Source organism: Pelophylax lessonae (genome assembly GCF_965119305.1).
Source record: "Pelophylax lessonae genome assembly, chromosome: 6".
Taxonomy (NCBI): Eukaryota; Metazoa; Chordata; class Amphibia; order Anura; family Ranidae; genus Pelophylax; species Pelophylax lessonae.
This window is the reverse complement of record NC_138773.1, coordinates 38,728,314-38,750,550: the sequence shown is the minus strand read 5'-3', so window position 1 is coordinate 38,750,550 and position 22,237 is coordinate 38,728,314. Positions and strand designations below refer to the sequence as shown.

The 22,237-nt window shown below is 40.7% G+C and overlaps 1 protein-coding gene across 1 annotated transcript in view; it reads right to left on the bottom strand.

The window, feature by feature from the left end:
* The window catches only part of LOC309558536 (uncharacterized protein), a gene marked incomplete at both ends in the record, with an annotated part of 403,568 nt that overhangs the window by 12,808 nt on the left and 368,523 nt on the right, over positions 1-22,237 (bottom strand).

Sequence of the window (22,237 nt, the reverse complement as noted above, 5' to 3'; positions counted from 1 at the left end):
TGAACAAGAATTTAGCAGGAATTTTGTAATTTATGTTGTGTTTTGTATGCTAATAAGGATTTTAGTGTTTTTTACACTAAAACAGCAATTTCACAAACATTTGCGCTGCACAACTATTGTGCTCTGTTAGATATTTATTCCAAATTCATAATTTGGCACTTATTGGAATTATATTATATTCACAGCAAGCTTGCAAAATATATGTGATTTTATGATTAATCATAGTATTATTATGTGTGAATGACCTTGATCCAGTGATTAACAATGGAGTTCTTCATCTGAGCTGAGACAGTAAAATGTCAGATAATTCTGGAGTATGTAGCTAGTTGGAAGATGACATATAAGGTATCTGCCGGGATAGTATGTCATGGAAGTCAAGAATAGGATCCATGTGTAATACTAGGAATGACATATATTAGTTTAAATAATGTTAGTTAAGGACTAAAGTAATCCCAGTCATAATTAATCGTATTTGTATGTATTTAATTAGTGTTATACAAGTCATATAAGTTAGTTATATGTGTTACTTATTGTGTAAGATAAATGATGGTTATTTAACATGACATCAGCCACACTAGACGTTACAAGAATAGGGTGTTACATGTGGGCTTGTCAATCAAAGTAGTTCAAGACTAATCAGCTTTTTGGTCATATACATATTAGGAATTATGACTTTATGGGCTTAGTACCTCCTCTTGTCTAGAATACCTGACATTAGCAGAAGTTATGATGCCATACAAGGCTTGGAGTATTGGAAGTTCATGACGTATACATGTAAGATAAATTGCCACGCGATTCGGACACTCGAGACACAGACTAGAGCACACAGACACTCAGACTAGCGAAGATCACACACATTACTTCTGCTCCACACAAATCTATTGATAGTCCTTTTTTTACAACCTAAGCAGGTGTTTTGCTCTCTGAAACCTAGCAAACGTCATTTCCTGCTTCTTCCCAGACGAGAAAAGATTAACACGGAAGAAGGACACACACAGAGGAACACACATGGCTATATTGCCATGAATTCACGCTGAACACATCTTTTCCATGAAATATTGTTTTATTCTTCATATTTTTTGACCTACACTGAACTGAACTGTTATACCTTTTACATTGTATTATTGATGCCAAGTGTGTTTGAATAAAATCACACTTTGTTTTAAAGTCAGTCTGGCTATCAATGCTAATTAAATCGAAACGCCTAAAGAGATTAGAATATAAGAGATATTCTATATTTTACATTTGGCAAGCCAGCCATACTCGTTATCATCCCCGATCCCTGCCAAAAGGGGGAAGACTTACACGATTTCATGATTGCCAAGTCTCGGGGAATCAACGATCAAAGAACCTAGATTCAAGGCGTTTGATTCATCAGATGTGGACAAGACGTCCAGTGATTGAGCCGACTGAAGACGAGAAAATCTTCTGATCACGGTGAGTAAAAAAATTATGGAATTTATTGATGACTTAGCTAGAGAAAGCAAGCTAGCATTTAAAGATGTGTCTTTGTATCCAAATGACAGTCACTTATGGGAATATATGTACAATGAATGTTTACAGGCCAATACAAAGATTGACAAATCCAGGTTTATTATGCACAAATTGCGAAAAAAGATAAATAATGTGTTACAGTTAGTAAGAATATTTAATAAGATGGTTATTACTATACCTGCCAAAAATGTTTTCACATTAAATCAGACAGAGACTAACAATGTACAGAACACAGGAATACATGGAAATGTGTCCCAATATTCCCTTAACTGTCCAAACTGTGAGATTCTTTGTAATTGCATAGAGGATCTTGAAAAACAAATAGAATGTATAGGGTTACAGAATGACAGTAGACAGATTGCTGTAATAACAACAGGTGACAAAAAGACTGAATGCAAGTCAAAGGCTCAACCTTATATTCCTGAAAGTTCGGAAATTGAGAAAGTTGATGCTGATGACGAAACAGAGATTAAACATAAAAATTTATTTTGTAGAACTGCAAAACTAAAATTGCAAATACATGACCAACTAATGAAAGTTTTAAATGATATCCCACCATATAATTTGAATTTGAATGCGTTTCACAACGCAGATGTATTTGAGTCGTACACTGACAGATACAATTTGAAAGATGAGCAACGTAATCATATATTTTACCTTTGGTTACCGGCACAGTATGCTCGACGGTTAACAAAGTCTCCTTTTACTGATGACCAAGGTCAGGAGAGACATAGTGACGCAATGGACAGATTGCAACAATTGTTACTATGCACGACTGGTGAAGAAGTACCGTCCATAGAAATGTTAGAATTATTACAAACTACTATAGACGAAGACCCGTTTGAATTTAAGATTAAATTTTGCAAAGCATATAAAATGATTTTGGGTGTAGACAATGACAACGACACTGGATTGATACATTCATTTGTGAAAAAGTTCAATTACCTTGACCCAACTTCATTAGCCATAGCACAGGAACGACAAAATTTGAACGATATAGTAAGCTTCATTGATAAAGTTAGGAGACAATTGAAACAGAGCAATCTCACATATGAGGTAGCTATGATTCAATGTGACGACAATAGTCTGACTGGAGACATGTCAGATACTACAGATCTCAGCGAGAATGACGACGACAGCTGTAGGCAAGTGAGACAAGGAGAGTCTATCACATGTTTTTATTGTCATAAAGTTGGCCATATGAAAAAACATTGTTGTAAACTTAAGAGAGACTCACAAATAAACATTCAAGACATGGAGTATGAAACAGCAGCTTTTGAACAACCTGCTTTATTATGTCAAGATATATTTTTGACTGAATTGCCTTATGCCACCGAAGTCAAACAGATCAGTAATTTAACTGTTCACAGCAGTTCAGACAACATGGCAAAAAGACCTGTCACTGATATGGTTTATTGCCATTGCCAAAATTAGAATCACATCGACCTTCAATTTCTCTACCATTAGAGTATGTTGCGCCAATTATATTGGATGAGAATGGTAGACCACATATACAAGCTTTTCTGAATGGTAAAAAAAATGAATTTTCTCATTGATAGCGGAGCTGAGATTAGCCTAACCAGAGAAAACATACCTGTGAAACCAAATACCCAAATACCCCTATATGTCATATTATGGGTTTTAAAAATACAAGTAAATCCACTGCTAGACAGGTGTCTAATGTAACATTTGAAGTGCCCGGACAAGTTAAAACTAACATTGACATTTGGTTTTGTCACGGTGCAGAGAATTTACTTGGCAGTGATGTAATCAACAAACAAAAGTGGGTGATTGATTTGGCTAATAAAAGTATTTGAAAAGATCCATCTAGGCCCAAATCAGTGCTAAATGATCCCTCTGTGTACAGTAATGTTGGTTCCATTACTAATACGTCCACAGAACAAAAATGGCCTAATACTGATGGCAATTGTGCTTTAACGGAAGTGGTACAACGTTTTCCATGTTTGTGGTCAAAGTTCAAAAATGACATAGGGACTTTGAAAAATACTGAACTGAATATAGAAGGAAAAGATCCAGAACCTCATAATCAGTATGAGTTACCACTAGAATCACTTGGTCCACTTTCTGCCATTATTCAAGAGTTTGAACAACTAGGAATTGTAAAGAAAGCACAATCAGTGGTAAATAATTGTATTTGGCCTATCAAAAAAGCTGATAATTCATATTCTTTATCAGTTGACCTAACGACATTGAACAAACATGTCACAAATAACACGGTCATTCCTGATAAATCCAACCTAAAGCTAAATTTGAATATCAACGCTAAAGTGTTTTCGGTATTAGAAATCTCTAACAGTCATTTTTCAATCCCTTTAACTAAAAGTTGTCAATACAAACTTGCGTTCACATTCAACAAAGAGAGTTATACGTTCACTCGATTAATACCTGGCCTAGGTATTGGTGATGGTGTAGTTCATGAAACTATAGCAAAAATATTGTCAAAATTTTCAAGGCCAGAATGTATTTTTCAGCATGTGGATACGATTCTGCTAAGTACTGAAAAAATTGATGAACATATTGCTCTTTTGTCTGAGTTGTTTACGTTGTTACAACTTGCAGGTCTAAAATTAGACACGGCAAAAGTTCAGCTGATGAAAAGTCAAGTGAAACACTTTCACATGCAAATTAGTCAAGGAAAGAGACAGATGTTGCAAGAAACAATTAGAGATATTACTTCTATCCCGACTCCAACAACTCAAAAGGCATTGCATCAATTTTTGAATAAAATAAATAATTGTAGAGAATTTGTAAACCGTTTCGCAGAGAAAGCTAATCCACTATATAATCTTTTGAGGAATAAAGGTAATGTAGTTGACCAATGGGGTCCAAATGAGAAATATGCTTTTGACGTGTTGAAAAAACATTTGCAAAATGCTCCAATGTTAAGTACAATTGAGGTTTGTTCTGAAGTACCTTTTGTTTTGAAAACTCATGTATCTGAAAATGCAATTTCAGTAAAGTTGTCTCAACTAAAAGATGGTAAGGAGAAAATAATTGCCTATTTCTCCAGAGTTTTATCATTTTTGGAAAAAACTTTTGATTCAGATGTAAAGCAACTGCTAAGTGTTTACTATGCAATTAAAGTAACAGAGAGCATAGTGAAATCAAACAAGATCATTTTAGAGACATCTGATTGTTCACTAAAAGATATTTTTAAAAAGATGGAAAATATCGAGAAATATATCCTCAATGGATTAGAACATTTTCATCTAAAAACATTCAGATAGGTGTAACAAGACATTTTAAAGTAAGCACACAAGCACATGTTTATACAGCTGTATCTGAGAAGTCTGTACCTCGTGTTTCCAGCATAAGAGCTGAGAAAAGTATTGAACCAGTACTTGTTACTGCAGAACAGTCTAACACTAGCATAAGTGCTTCAACACAGAAAACAGTTACGCATATTTCTAAATTTATAGAGATGAGAACAAAGGCATAGTCCATTGTCATCTCTGGGGTGATACAAAACCTTTCTTTGTTTGTGAAAACAAGATTTTGTGTCATGACCTAAAGGAGATGTTGCGTTCTGTCACACCGAAACTTATGATATTTGTATTATAGTTTAGGACATCTTAGACAGAATGAGTACAGTACATTTCAGACAGAAGTTTTTCTTGAAGAAACATATAAAGTATTATTTCACATATAGTTTTACAAATTCATGAAACTTTTGTCCCATAATGTTTTAACATTTGTTGAAAAAAAGAAAAAAAAAAGGGTAAAAGAATAATGTAAATTGTTTATGCCAAAGCAATGATACTGCATTTCTTTTACAGAATGGCATTTAAAACCAAATAAATATGGAGGGTAATAAGCTCCTAAGAAGCGCAAAGATGATATCAAGAAATTCAAAGTTGAAGAAGAGATCTTTTCGAGAAGAAGATTGGACGAACGATTTATACTTCATATTTATGACTGTTTTATCTTAAACACAAGGTTTTCCTAACAGAACTTTAAGAAGAACATATTTCATAAACATTACATGAAGAAAGGATTCATCAGAAGAAACTTTATCTATTACAGATAAAAATAAGGACTGAAACATTATTTTTTCACATATACATTTTTTGATTATCCAATTATTTTGAAACTAATGTTCATATTAAGTTAAGAGTATCATTATTATTATTTTTATTTTATTTTTCCTTATTCATATATTGAATATTTTTAGGTTAAAACTTCACTATCATTCTAGTAAATAGAACATCCTTTGTTAATAAGTTAAGAAAATATATCACTCTTAAAAAGAAGAAAATTAGGAAATTATGACAAGTATATTTCCAAAGAGCTAAAATATTATTTAAGCACAAATATGGAAATATAATATTACATAATTTAATTATTATTATTATTACCATTATTATTCATTCTATTGATATCAATTATTATGTTATACAGATTTAAAAATCTATATAATTATTTTAGGAATTTGAATAGATAGATCCAAGAGGAGCTAAAGTAAGGAGAAAAGAGTTTAGAAGGAGAATTATTTCTGGCTGGTTCAGTTCTGAAGAATATTGTGTTCGATCATTTGATACAAGGTTGTGTAAATGAGATACGAATGTTTTGTGTGGATTTATTATTTTGGTATGATTAATCATAATTCAGGGGGAATTGTTAGATATTTATTCCAAATTCATAATTCGGCACTTATTGGAATTATATTATATTCACAGCAAGCTTGCAAAATATATGTGATTTTATGATTAATCATAGTATTATTATGTGTGAATGACCTTGATCCAGTGATTAACAATGGAGTTCTTCATCTGAGCTGAGACAGTAAAATGTCAGATAATTCTGGAGTATGTAGCTAGTTGGAAGATGACATATAAGGTATCTGCCGGGATAGTATGTCATGGAAGTCAAGAATAGGATCCATGTGTAATACTAGGAATGACATATATTAGTTTAAATAATGTTAGTTAAGGACTAAAGTAATCCCAGTCATAATTAATCGTATTTGTATGTATTTACTTAGTGTTATACAAGTCATATAAGTTGGTTATATGTGTTACTTATTGTGTAAGATAAATGATGGTTATTTAACATGACATCAGCCACACTAGACGTTACAAGAATAGGGTGTTACATGTGGGCTTGTCAATCAAAGTAGTTCAAGACTAATCAGCTTTTTGGTCATATACATATTAGGAATTATGACTTTATGGGCTTAGTACCTCCTCTTGTATAGAATACCTGACGTTAGCAGAAGTTATGATGCCATACAAGGCTTGGAGTATTGGAAGTTCATGACGTATACATGTAAGATAAATTGCCACTCGACACGGACACTCGAGACACAGACTAGAGCACACAGACACTCAGACTAGCGAAGATCACACACATTACTTCTGCTCCACACAAATCTATTGATAGTCCTTTTTTTACAACCTAAGCAGGTGTTTTGCTCTCTGAAACCTAGCAAACGTCATTTCCTGCTTCTTCCCAGACGAGAAAAGATTAACACGGAAGAAGGACACACACAGAGGAACACACATGGCTATATTGCCATGAATTCACGCTGAACACATCTTTTCCATGAAATATTGTTTTATTCTTCATATTTTTTGACCTACACTGAACTGAACTGTTATACCTTTTACATTGTATTGTTGATGCCAAGTGTGTTTGAATAAAATCACACTTTGTTTTAAAGTCAGTCTGGCTATCAATGCTAATCAAATCGAAACGCCTAAAGAGATTAGAATATAAGAGATATTCTATATTTTACATGCTCCTACAGTAGCACCTCCATTTTTTTATCTACTGGTCCTGTGCTTTCAGTAATTGTATGATTTGGGGGGGTCTTTTACAAACTCTGAAAGCCGTAAGTGAAAAATGAAAACCTCCAGATTTTTGTAGAAATATGCTTTTTTACAGTTTTGCGTACATTAAATATTCACCATTTTGCAAAAAGGCGCAATTTAAAGTATACAAATATTTGTTATTTATTAACTTAATCCAGGTAAAACTTTTATATTAAGTAGGAATTGAGCAGGAATTTTGTAACATTTGCTGTGTTTGCATCTGCTAGTAATGATTTAAGTGTTATTTTTTTTAACGAAAAGATTGTTGTGAGAAACATTTACCAAACATCGTGGGGCCCTAAAAATTAGTAGCACACTCTTTTTATTCTACTGGTCATGTGCTTTCAGGAAATATATGGTTTGGGGTGTCTTTTACAATCTCTGACAACTGTAAGTGAAAAATGAAAACCTCTAGATTTTTAGAAAAATGTGGTTAGTTAAGGTTTTGCGTAGGTTTGATTTTCACTATTTTACATATAGGCTCAATTAAAAATGTATAAATATTTTGGTATTTATCATGTCAATGCAGGTTAAACTTTTATATTTAGTAGGAATTTTGTAAAATGTGCTACTAATAATGATGTTTGTGTATTTTTAGCAAAACTATTGTTTTGAGAAACATTTGCACAAATATCATGAGGCCCTGAAAATCAGTAGCACCCTCTTTTTATTCTACTGGTCATTTGCTTTCAGAAAATAGATATTTTTGAGGGTTTATTACAAACTCTAAAAGTTGTAAGTGAAAAATAATAAATCAATGGAAACATTGCAAAAATGGTCTGGCCAGCTGAGTTTAAAACTGGAGCCCGGGGCCTGACAGAGAAAGGGTTAAAGGATAACAAAACCCAAGAACAAAAATACAATATGTTACAATCCTTAGATATGGTGGCTGCATTCTTTTTCTTTTATTAAGCTAGTAATATTTTCAGGAAATACAGAAAATACCTAAATGCAGAGTCCTTGTCACTTCCTGTGAGCTGCACTGAAGAATACCTTCCTTCCTAGCTATGTTCTGTAAATCGCCAATCATCATGTCTCCCATGTAATGGAGAAGAACAGATACAGACATGTTTGTAGTCCATATCTGGAGGGAAGAGGGGGCCTAGGCTGACAACAATGGCTCCCTCCATAGATACAGTGGGGGAGGGATGCAGCCACCCAAGGACAGGAAGTGTTATTTACAGGATTAACAGTTCAAAATAAAGAAAAATAAGCTTAACTACTTAACGTCCATGCTATAGCCGAATGACAGCTACAGACGGACCTGAATTGCCGGGAGGGCATACATTGACATCCTCTCGGCAACGAGCGGCCTGTGTGCTCCCTGCGTCTGGCTCACTCTGTGATCAGCGAGTCCATGAGACTTGCCTGATCACAGATTGGAGAGCGGGGGCGATCCCGCTCCCTTACCACATGATCAGCTGTCAGCCAATGACAGCTGATCATGTAAAGTAAACAGCAGCCGGCGATCAGCAGTTTTTTTGTCCTCACACTATTAGTGTGAGGAGAAAAAAACAACGATCGCCGGCTGCTGTCAGAGGGACATCGTTCCGGAAGAGGAAAGGTATTATTTGTGCCCCAGTGCCACCTACCAGTGCCCACCAGTGTCACCCACCAGTGCCACCTACCAGTGCCCACTAGTGCCACCTACCAATGCTCACCAGTGCCACCTATCAGTGCTTCATCATGTGTCCCCTACCAGTGCCTATCAGTGCCATCCATCAGTGGCACCTATTAGTGCCAATCAGTGCCCATGAGTACTGCCTATTAGTGCCCTTCAGTGCTACCTACCAGTGTCGCCTCTCAGTGCCCAACAGTGCAGCCTATCAGTGCCCATCAGTGCAGCCTACCAGTGTCTATCAGTGCCCATTAAAAAAAATACACTTACACTGTGTAGGGAAACAATCCGCCTTGTGCAAACCCGCGGGACGCCAAGCAAATGGCCGTGCGTTCCACCCGCGTAACCGGAAGCCGGAAGTGGTTGCAGCCGGAAGTGACGTATTAAGCCGTCCGAATACGTAATACGTCACTTCCGGCTGCAACCACTTCCGGCTTCCGGTTACGCGGGTGGAACGCACGGCCATTTGCTTGGCGTCCCGCGGGTTTGCACAAGGCGGATTGTTTCCCTACACAGTGTAAGTGTATTTTTATGTTGCGTGATAATAAATGGATAAACATACTACACGATGATGGCCCTTTTCTTTTCATGAACTGAGGGAGCAATATCTGGATAGAGTGTGGGGCAGTGGATCAGTACCCTCCTTCTGCTGACGATCTATTGTGGTGCCAACTCCATAAGACCATTGATAAGGCGAATTTATACTCAGCTTCTGGTGAGTGGGGAACCGAGAGGGGAGCACTATCTCACTTGGACTGAGCACTGGCACTTTATTATTTATTTATTAAGCACGAGGCACTTGGAAGAGCACAGAGACTTTCACTTTATAGATTACTGGATGAAGATTATAGAAATTTATGAACTTTATATATATATATATATATATATATATATATATATATATATATATATATATATATATATATATTTGTTTGGTGTATATGAAAAAAATGTTTTATTTTTTTCTTTTGCTGCACATGGAATGTTTTTATTGATTTATTGAGTTTTATTATTCATAATCAATATTTATTGCTGATATTTAGTTTGGTCACACTGGATTTGTATGCACATGATTTTTAGTTGCACTTAGCACAGTTTTGCACTAGCACTTTATTATTGACATATATTTATTTGGTGTTTAAGCATAAGCAGCGCAGGTACATAGTTATATTTATTGTTTGAAAGGTACCACCTTTATACCTGCGGCAGCTTATTATCTTGGGTAGTTATTATTTACATTATATACATTTATTATTTATTGACACCAAGTGATCCTAAGCGCAAACCCCTCACATCTCCACTTTTTAGGGGCATTTATTGGGTTTTAGGGGTTAAAAATGGTGTTTTTTGATTACCGAAGTTCGGGTCCCATTGATTTCAATGGGGTTCTAAAATCTGGGCCGAACTTTTGGGAAGTTCGGATGTTCTGGCCGAACCGAACTTTTCAAAAGTTCGATCATCCTTATTGAAGATTAAACAGAGGCCAAAATGGCAGCTTTCCTGGCTGAAACAATAGGAAGGATTACTTCCACTTTAAAGAAAACCCATCAGGAAAATGAATTTGTAAGTCTGAATCTTTTTTGCTAAGTTAACACAGTGCAGCCTAAAATAATATTAATGAATCCTAGCATGCCTTAGTAAAAAAAAAAAAAAACATAACAAGGCTGATATTCAGGTTCTACAGTCCCATTATGGATACAATCCTATCACTTCCCAGATACAATAATCAGAAAATAGGTGCAGGACTAGCATATTATAGGTATTTATATATTTAACCACTTGCCGACCGCTCACATTGAGCGTACTGCGGTAAAGTGGTTCGTTATCGTCCAGCGACATAGGTCTACGTCGCTGGACTCCTCCCTGTATTCAGACACAGGCGCCGCTCTTCCCCAATCGTCGGAGATCGAGTGTGGAGATCCGCCCGCTTTGATTACACTCCTAAGTGACAGGCAGGGACAGATTGCAGGGTTCAGCATAGCTTAACCTGCGATCTGTCCCTGTGTCACACAGTCCCCTCCCCCCACACACGTCAGTAAGCACCAGCTATACATTAACCCCTTGATCACCAATAAAAGTTAACCCCTTCCCTGCCAGTGTCATTTTTACAGTAACAGTGCATATTTATAGCACTGATTACTGTAGTAATGTCACTGGTACCCCCAAAAGTGTCATAAATGTCAGTCAAGGGTGCGATCTGTCCGCCGCAACGTCGCAGTGCCGCATAAAAAAAATCGCTGTTCGCCGCCAGATCGCCGCCATTGCTAGTTAAAAAAAACACAATAAAAATTACATACATTTCCCGTAGTTAGTAGCTGCGATAACTTTTGAGCAAACCAATCAAAATACGCTTATTGTGATTTTTTTTTACCAAAAATATGTAACAGAAAACAAATTGGCCTAAAATGTTAAAAAATTTTGGTTTTTACATTTTTTGGGGGGGGGGAATTTCATATAAAAAAATGTGAAAAATATTGTTATTTTTTCAAAATTGTCGCTTTTTTTTGTTTATAGCACATAAAGTAAAAATTGCACAGGTGATCAAATACCACCAAAAGAAATCTCTATTTGTGGGGAAAAAAAGTACATAAATTTAATTTGGGTACAGCGTCGCACGATCGCGCAATTGTCCGTTAAAGTAATGCAGTGCCGAATCGCAAAATATGGCCTGGTCAGGAATGGGGTAAAATCTTCCGGTCTTAAAGTGGTTAAAAATACGCTCATTGAGAATTTTTTTGTCAAAGACATGTAGCTAAATACATTTGGCCTAAATATGTGACAAAAATGTAATATATTGGATATTTTTTAACTGTCAAAGTAGAAAAATATTGTTATTTTTTTCAAAATTGTCGCTTTTTTTTATTAATATCGCAAAAAATAATAGCGCAGAGGTGATCAAATACCACCAAAAAGAAAACTCTGTTTATGGGGAAAAAAAGGACGTAAATTTTGTTTGAGTACGGCGTTGCATGACCGCGCAATTGTCAGTTAAAGTTGCACAGTGCCGAATCTCAAAAAGTGGCCTGGACGTAAAGCAGGAAAATCCTCCGGTCCTAAAGTGGTTAATGTAATCAAGCATGAAACCAGAGTGTTACAAACATTACATGAATCTATGAGTCAGAGTTAGGGTCCATGTACACGGGACGCTGGAAATGGCCGTTTAGGAGCAGTTGGGCGTTTTTTTCAGAAGCCCCTGAACCCATCTACATTTTATCTTATCTGTCCATGTACACCAGGTCGTTTACAGTCATTTGAAGGCAGTTGCGTTCAGGGACTTTTTTTAGAACGCAATTATTTGCGTTCAAACGTGTGTTTCCCGGCGTTTTAAACGCACAAACGCGTCCGAACGCGTCTGGAGGCGTCTGAGCGCGTCTGAACGCGATGACCCGCGTTTAGCGTTTGCGTTTTTCCATTTTAAAGGGGAATAATTTTTTTGATCTCTAGGAACGCTTCTAAACGCAAATGCCCACAAACGCCGCTAAACGCGGGTACAAACGCAACCGAACGGACGTTTCAAACGTCCTAAAAATTCCAGCATTCAAAGGGACTTTTAACAACGTCCCGTGTACATGGAGCCTAACATATCATACAAATAATAATTTAAAAAAAACTTGAGAGTTTATACAAATATGGGAAAACCAGAGAAATTAGCAGAGAAGGATGTGTCTGAGGTATATTGAAAAGATGGACAAGATTTAAATGGTGGAACGGGGTAAATGTAAGGAGATTGGAAGGGTATGGGGAGAGGGGATATAGGGGTGTGGAAATAGAATATGTAATATTTATAACTGAAGGAACTTTGTTCTCTTTTTAATGGTTTTGTAGAATTGATTGAAATTATTAAAAATTATAATATGAGTCAGAGTAACATAAAATACAAATACATCAATTACGTTTCAATATACAGTGAGGTCCATAAATATTGGGACATCAACACAATTCTAATCTTTTCTGCTCTATACACCACCACAATGGATTTGAAATGAAACAAACAAGATGTGCTTTAACAGCAGACTTTTAGCTTTAATTTGAGGGTATTTACATCCAAATCAGGTGAAAGGTGTAGGAATTACAACAGTTTGTATATGTGCCTCCCATTTTTTAAGGGACCAAAAGTAATGGGACAATTGGCTGCTCAGCTGTTCCAGGGCCAGGTGTGTGTTATTCCCTCATTATCCCATTTACAAGGAGCAGATAAAAGGTCCAGAGTTCATTTCAAGTGTGCTATTTGCATTTGGAATCTGTTGCTGTCAACTCCCAATATGAGATCCAAAGAGCTGTCACTATCAGTGAAGCAAGCCATCATTAGGCTGAAAAAACAAAACAAACCCATCAGAGAGATAGCAAAAACATTAGGTGTGGCCAACTCAACTGTTTGGAACATCCTTAAAAAGAGAGAACGCACCGGTGAGCTCAGCAACACCAAAAGGCCCGGAAAACCACGGAAAACAACTGTGGGGGGTGACCGAAGAATTCTTTCCCTGGTGAAGAAAACACCCTTCATAACAGTTGGCCAGATCAAGAACACTCTCCAGGAGGTAGGTGTATGTGTGTCAAAGTCAACAATCAAGAGAAGACTTCACCAGAGTGAATACAGAGGGTTCACCACAAGATGTAAACCATTGGTGAGCCTCAAAAACAGGAAGGCCAGATTAGAGTTTGCCAAACAACATCTAAAAAAGCCTTCACAGTTCTGGAACAACATCTTATGGACAGATGAGACCAAGATCAACTTGTACCAGAGTGATGGAAAGAGAAGAGTATGGAGAAGGAAAGGAACTGCTCATGATCCAAAGCATACCACCTCATCAGTGAAGCATGGTGGTGGTAGTGTCATGGCATGGGCATGTATGGCTGCCAATGGAACTGGTTCTCTTGTATTTATTGATGATGTGACTGTGGACAAAAGCAGCAGGATGACTTCTGAAGTGTTTCAGGCAATATTATCTGCTCATATTCAGCCAAATGCTTCAGAACTCATTGGACGGCGCTTCACAGTGCAGATGGACAATGACCCGAAGCATACTGCGAAAGCAACCAAAGATTTTTTTAAGAGAAAGAAGTGGAATGTTATGCAATGGCCAAGTCAATCACCTGACCTGAATCCGATTGAGCATGCATTTCACTTGCTGAAGACAAAACTGAAGGGAAAATCCCTAATGAACAAGCAGGAACTGAAGACAGTTGCAGTAGAGGCCTGGCAGAGCATCACCAGGGATGAAACCCAGCGTCTGGTGATGTCTATGCGTTCCAGACTTCAGGCTGTAATTGACTGCAAAGGATTTGCGACCAAGTATTAAAAAGTGAAAGTTTGATTTATGATTGTTAATCTGTCCCATTACTTTTGGTCCCTTAAAAAGTGTGAGGCACATATACAAACTGTTGTAATTCCTACACCGTTCACCTGATTTGGATGTAAATACCCTCAAATTAAAGCGGAAAGTCTGCAGTTAAAGTGCATATTGTTTGTTTCATTTCAAATCCAATGTGGTGGTGTATGGAGCCAAAAAGATTAGAATTGTGTCGATGTCCCAATATTTATGGACCTGACTGTACATAGTATATGAGAGTGAAGGAGCAAATTACCCTAAATATGTCACCCAGGTATCAGGCAAGGAGGTACGAGGTCTCAGGATAATCAGTGACATTTCCACAGATGGGGCGAAATGTTTGGCTGGAAGTAAATTGCAATTTTGCATTGTGTTACTTCTGGTTGTAGAGAGTCCCAGCCATCACCAATCAGGGTGTTTGGGAGCCAAAGACTCTGCTGCCAGCCCCAAGGTGTATGGGGCCCCAATAACACCAGAAAACAGAGACAAAGAGAAAAAGGAAGAACAGGCGCAGCTGCAACTCATCATTATGTACTTATTGATATTTATTTATTGTATGTTACTCTGACTCATGTATTCATGTTTACAAAAAATGCCTGAAATTTATAAGAAAAATAATTGATGTTGATAAATGTGATGCACAGAGACGGGTTATAGCAGGATGGAGCAATAGGCAAGGTAACATCCTTGGCCCCCATTCCTTTGACTGAGTTTATTAGGATTGCAATAGATACTGAGACTCTGCCTCATTTGCACTGTCTGTATTGGCTCTGTCCCACACCCATACCCATAACTAACCACAAGTCAATTTTCCCTTTTGAAAGGACAGGCAGATGCTCTATACTGCAGGCACTTGATGGTTAACTTAATAAAACTGTAACCCCTGGACACCCAAAAGGCCCTAAACTCCTTCCTGGGATGCTTTGTGGCTCTGGTTATATAAGGAAATGTGTACTGGTGTGGTGTACAGCTCCAAATACAGTTCCATGCAGGGTGCCATGCAAATTAAGGTCAAAAATACTTTATGATATAACATGAAAAAAAATTGCAATGCCAATGAAGCCCCCAAGACCGGTGCTCGTGCTCTCTCAGACCACCTTCTGCTACTTTGTCTTTCTTTCTTCTCTCTGATAAACACCTGAAGGTTTCCAGTTACTTAACAGTCAGCTCCAGAAATTATTTCATAACCAATGCATTTCTTCAACCTAAAATACTTTCACACATACTTTCCAAACACAAATTTAATTTCATGGAGCTGCCTGACAAATACTCTAAATGGTGAAATCATTAAAGTGAAAGTGCAGCCTAATAACTTAAATTCTCCCCTGCAATCATTAATGTGAGCGGAGTTCAGTCTTATGTGTCACAATGATAAAATCCCAGTTTTTCTCCCTTTATTTTGCAGTATTCAGTGCCGTCACATGACTTCAATTCCTCTTCCTGCTGAGTCCAAGAGCAGCAAGTGGGTGTGGTTACTGAAAGTCAGTGACCTCACTTCCAGGGAGGGGCACTGTTCCTGTGTAGCCAGTGGGCGTATACAGAATGGGAGGAGCTGATCATAGGTTCCCGCCCAGTGTTCTCTCATCAGTAAGGATGCATTGTACATCCTAATTCACGAGAAAATTAAGAAATAATTCACACGGGGGGAGGGGCACATATACAGAATAGCTGTGCTGGGGGGAGGGGCACATATACAGTATAGCTGTGCTGGGGGGAGGGGCACATATACAGTATAGCTGTGCTTGGGGGGGGCACATATACAGTATAGCTATGCTGGGGGGGGAGGGGCACATATACAGTATAGCTGTGCTGGGGGAGGGGCACATATACAGTATAGCTGTGCTGGGGGGGAGGGGCACATATACAGTATAGCTGTGCTGGGGGGAGGGGCACATATACAGTATATCTGGGGGGAGGGGCACATATACAGTATAGCTTTGCTGGGGGGGAGGGGCACATATACAGTATAGCTGTGCTGGGGGGAGGGCATATAGTATAGCTGGAGTGGAGGGGCACATAAAGTATAGCTCTGCTGGGGGGAGGGGCACATATACAGTATAGCTGGAGGGGCACATATACAGTATAGCTGGAGGGGAGGGGCACATATACAGTATAGCTGTGCTGGGGGGGGGAACTGTCAGTGTAGCTGGAAGTGCTCGGGTGTCTCAGCTCACAGTCAACAATCATCATAGTACAGGCAACCACACTAAGTCTATGTTTCCACTAGTGTGACTAATCAATGGTGTCCGTTCCCATCTATGCAACTTTTGATGTGACTTGGATCCAGAAAGTGTAAAGTTGGATCAAATTTGCATCAAAGTCGCAATAGTGGAATCGTAGACTAAGGCCCCTTTCACACTTGTGTGACTTAGGCATTGCTGCAAGTCCAGTCAAAATCACGGCAAAATCACACGACTTTTAGGCTGCACAAGTGTGAAAAGGGCCTTAAGCTCAGTTCCACTAGTGAAACTAATTAATGACACCCATTCCCATCTATGCGACCTTGAAAATCAGCAACTTTGAAAAGGTACCTGCAATACTTTGATGCAACTTTTGATGTGACTTTGATCCAGAGAATGTAAAGTTGGATATGAGTTGCATCAAAGTCGCACTCATAATCGCAATAGTGAAACATAGACTAAAAATGGATTTTTGTAAAATCTTACTGTAAAATCCTTTTCTCTTAAGCTCTTTGACAGACGTAGTCCCCCTTGATTAATATCAACTCGGGTTATACTGCCCTCTACAGGAGTAGGACTAGACAGGAAAGAAAACGTTCTGGCCACACCCTAGGGGCAGTCCCAGAGGGTATATCCTCTCACTTCCTGCTACAGCAAATCAGTTATGTCACAAAGCAGTGTTTAGAGAATTTAACCCAACCCAACTCAAAAACAGAGGGTACTACGTCTGTCAATGAGCTTAAGAGAAAAGGATTTTACGGTAAGATTTTACAAAAATCCATTTTTCTCTGTCGCTCATTGACAGACGTAGTCCTCCTTGATTAATATCAACTCGGGACGTCCCAAAGCAGTGCCACAAATGAGGGGTGGGAAAATGGAAATCAAAATCCAATCCAGAAGGCCCAACCGGTGCCAACTAGAAGTTTAAAAGGCTCATCAATCAAAAGATGAGACTCAACAGAAATTCCAACGGAAAAAAACCCTCGAGGTAGACCACCGGTCTCCTCAAATTGTGGTCTGCAAAACCTTGCGGCCAAATGAGGCATCCACCGATGCCATCACATCAACTTTATAAAATTTTGTAAAGGTATGCACCGACTACCAGGTAGCCGCCTTGCCCACCTGGACCACTGACGCCTGATGGCGGTAGGCCCAGGAAGTACTGAGCGCTCGAGTGGAGTGCGCCTTAACAAGGAACGGAGGATTCCGACCCTTAATCGAATAAGCCTGTACCACCGTCTGTCTAATCCATCTGGAGATAGTCGCGGCAGATGCAGGCAACCCCTTTCTGGGGCCATCCGTGATCACAAAAAGTGAATCTGTCTTACGGAACGATTCCGTAGTCTTCAGGTATACCCTGATTGCCCGCACCACATCCAAGAAATGCAACGCACATTCCCGAGGATGACTGGGCTTCGGACACAAGGAAGGTAGCACCATATCTTCATTCAGATGAAAGTCTGAAAACCACCTTAGGAAAAAAAGATGACTTCGGATGAAGAACTACCTTATCCCTATGAATACCCAGATATGGGGAATGACACAATAATGCAGCCAGTTCTGACACCCTGCGTGCAGAAGTGATAGCCACCAAAAAGGCCACCTTCTGGGATAATGTAAGCAAGGGAATCTCCCTGATATTTTCAATGGGAGGTTTCTGAAGAACCGACAACACCAAATTAAGATCCCAGGGTGGTAAGGGCGCGCGCACTGGCGAAGCCAAGTGCTGCACCTCCTGGATGAGATTCCGCACCAAGGAATGAGTAGCCAGAGGCTTCTGGAAGAAGATTGCTAACGCTGAAACCTGACCCTTGATAGTGCTCAAAGATAGTTTCTGCTCAGCCCCCTCTTGCAGAAAAAACCAAGATTCGGGTCACCGAATAGGTACGTGGGGGAAAACTCCTACGATTCACACCACGCAATATAAGCCTTCCATGTGCGATAATAGACTTTGCTGGAAGTCGCTTTTCTTGCTTTAATTAGAGTAGGAATAACTGAAGCTGACAATTCCTTGTTCTTCAGTACCTGGGTCTCAATGGCCAGGCCGTTAAAGCCAGCGACTGTAAAGCACGATGGAAGATCGGTCCTTGAGACCGCAGATCCTCCCTGAGAAGAAGTCTCCAAGGAGCGTCCGCGACTAGTCTTGCCCAAGTCGGCGTAACCGGCTTGACGAGGCTAGCCCGGAATTACCGGGATAACTGGAGTTCCCTCCAACTCTATCCTGCGGAGAAATCTCAGCAGTAACTTGAGAAGGGGGAAGACATACAGTAGCTGATACTTCCCCTACGGGGCGCTCAGCGCATCTGCTGCGTCCGCTAGAGGATCGCGGGCGCGAGCCCTGTTGAGCCAACCTGCCAACAGATCCATCTCCGGGGTGCCCCAATGAAGGGACAGCTGGTAAAATACCTCTGGATGAAGAGGCTATTCCTCTTGATCCAGAATCTGACGGCTGAAATAATCTGCCTGTCCACCCCCATGATAAATATCGCGGAGAGAACTGGAACAACTGTTCCCCCAATAGGAATGTTGGCCACTTCTATGGCCGCCAGGGCACTCTTGGTGCCCCTTGGTGATCGACATAAGTCATGACCGAGGCATAGTCCGATTGGATCCGAACCGGGCTGCCCTAGAGCTGCTCGGTCCAGAAAATCAGACAAAGTCTGATCGCTCTCAGTTCCAACACATTTATCGGTGACCTGGAATTTATCAGAAGAAATTACTTCCTCTGGCTGAGCATCGGAGACCGAAGCCACCAGATCAGAGCCTCCCTGGTCCGCTCGTTCAATCGGATCCGATTGTCCAGGGAATCGGAAATTCCGATTCCATATGAGAAGAATCTCCTCTTTGGAGAATTCGGGTATGAGACTGGGCAAACGGTACTGCCTCTAAAAAGGCGACCATCAATCCCAGCCAGTTGACGGACAGCAACATCCGAATCATTGACTGAATCTTCTGGAGTTTCTCCGCATGGAGAAACACTCTTGCCAAGGATGTATCCAAAATTAGGCCCAGATAGTTCAGTCTCCTGGTGGGAACCAGGGATGATCTTTGGGAAAAGCAACGAAAACGCTGATGTCCTGCGAAGATGGGGATATGAAGATAGGCACCCTAAATGTCTATGGACGCCAGGAAATCCCCCTGATGCAGGGAGGCCACCACTGTATGGATGGACTCCATCTCTTCCAAGACCAGAATTGGACGCACCTAGCCCTTTTTCCTGGGCATTGTGAACAGGTTCGACTAGAACTCCTCCAAGGAATGGGAACTACCACTGCTTGTTTCATCAAGCTGTCCCCCGCAAAGCTTTTTAAGCGACCCGGGGATTTCGAATATTGGAAGGGAAGAATCGCACCGGTGGAAGTGATCGAAACTCGATCTTGTATCCCAACCATATGACCTTGTGAACCCCTTTATCCGGGATTCTGGAAAGCCCTGGATCCGGAAACCGGTGAAGACGTCCCCCCACCCTAGAGATGGGTGGGGTCCATTCTGTCAATCCAACGGGATAACAGTGGCTTTATTTAGTCTGGAAATCGGTGAGTCCACATTGGTGGTACCGTCCATCTTTGTAATGAGGGATTCCTCAAAATGATAGCGCCTACCAATGCGTTTGGAAATAGCAGGGGCTCGTTTACGGATGACCCCATTTGAGCAAGGGAAAACCTTCATCATTTTGGTAGGTTTGCTAGTACCAAAGAAGGAATTAAGGTTTCCCGGACAGACACAACTAGTGCTTCCACCAACTCTTCTTGTGCTATGGCGGAGGCAGAAGCGTCCTCCTCACTGTCTGAGGAGACCGTACCTGAGACAACAACCCCAGAAAAGGGACTGCAATGACCAGCTCAGAATCCGTATCTGAAGTATCAGATGACATAGGGGTAGGCGGGGGTCGCTCTTCGTCTTTGGTATCCACCCGGGATACCAAAGACTCCAAAAACTGCTGATAATGCATCATCACAAATGGGGTACTGGAGGGTCCTGCGGCCACCCCGAGGGGATCAGGTGGGGATACATGTGTGGCAGGGTTCATGTAACAAGACACTTGCCAGCAAACACAAAAAAATTAATTGCAAGAAAAAAACATTTTTTTATTTTTTTTTAACTTAGTCCCCCAGCGCAATAGCGCCCCTCAGTCTACCTGCTTGGACCCCTCAGAAATAGAGAGAGAGAGAGACCCCAAGCTCACCTGATGCACAGAAGTTTCTATCAACTTGCTTCCAGCACTGTCTGTTACAGACAGGAAGTCTTTGGCTTGCTTTCCCTGGGCCAAGGAGGCGGCTCCGCCCCTTTACACACCTTCCGGCGCCTCCCCATAGCTCCTCGAGGTGTTTGGTCACCTCAAACATGGCCGCCCCCATGCTGGAGACACGAGGCTACGCCAAAATGGCGGCCTCGTGCGATCTGCAAAACAATGGCGGCGGCCTGTGTAGGCTAGCGGCGGCTAGCAGCGGCCTGCGGGAAGTATGTATTCGGCCTGGCGGCCTGCGGGAGTGCCTCGGCCCCACAAACTTCACCCTGAATGGTGATAAGCCTGGCCGGCGGTATAGGACCTTGGCGGGCCGCATGCGGTCCGTGGGCCGTCGGGAGGCTGTGCAGCCCGTGGAAGTGACCGGTTGCTGGAGGATTGGCGATCTGGACTGCAGTAACTCAGGCATAGGCATCGGCCTGTGTACACACTCTGACAGGTAGGATACCTTCTACTTCAATAGTAATGCCCTTTTGTACTGCCACTGACTTCAGTCACCCTTACAGTCTTACAATGACCTTAGATTGTCAGCTCCCAAACCAAGCCTCCTGGTTACTATTCACAAACAATCACACTCAAATTGGGGGATCTGTGACCTGTTATAGGATAGAGGGGAGACCCATCCTACCATCCCAGAGAGGGGCCCGCGTCCACCACAATCCCGACAGGGGGGAGACATTCTACTCACCATACCGGAACCAGGCGGGCGCCAACTCCTGACAGAACCCCTCTCCACCGGGGTGGGGGGGCTGTCGACCAATACGGACGCCGTGACTCTGTTGGTCATTGGCGTCCAGGCGAGACGTTTAACTCTCAGGGTCAGTCCCCATCCAGTGGGACTATGTCGCGGCCGACCCAGCGCGGAGCTATGGCCTGCACGCGCTCATAGGCTGAACTGGGGTGACCACTGGATCTCAACATCCAGCCCGTCGCCCAGTTCCAGCTTTCTTGCGTGAAGATCTCACAGGAACACTGGAGAAAAAAGCTGTCTAAAAAAATCTTTCTAAGAAAAAATCCTGCCAGGCCCGAAGATCCTAGCAAGGCATCTAGGTCCTTACTCCTAACTAGACAGAAAAAAACTGATTTGCTGTAGCAGGAAGTGAGAGGATATACCCTCTGGGACTGCCCCTAGGGTGTGGCCAGAACGTTTTCTTTCCTGTCTAGTCCTACTCCTGTAGAGGGCAGTATAACCCGAGTTGATATTAATCAAGGAGGACTACGTCTGTCAATGAGCGACAGAGAAAGCTTTGTTTCCACTAGTGCGACTTATCATGCAACTTTGGACACACAAAGTATCATGACAAGTCACAGCCCATTCATTTCAACAGCACCCGTTCCCATTTATGTGACTTTGAAAATCAACAACTTTGAAAAGGTAAGGTACCTGCATTACTTTAATGCAACTTTTGATGCAACTTTGATCCAGAGAGTGTAAAGTTGGATCAAAGTTGCACTCCAAAGTCGCCCTCAAGCCTAGTGGCTGTTTCTACTAGTGCAACTCTTAAGTTGTGCGACTTTGAGTGCAGCTTTACACTCTC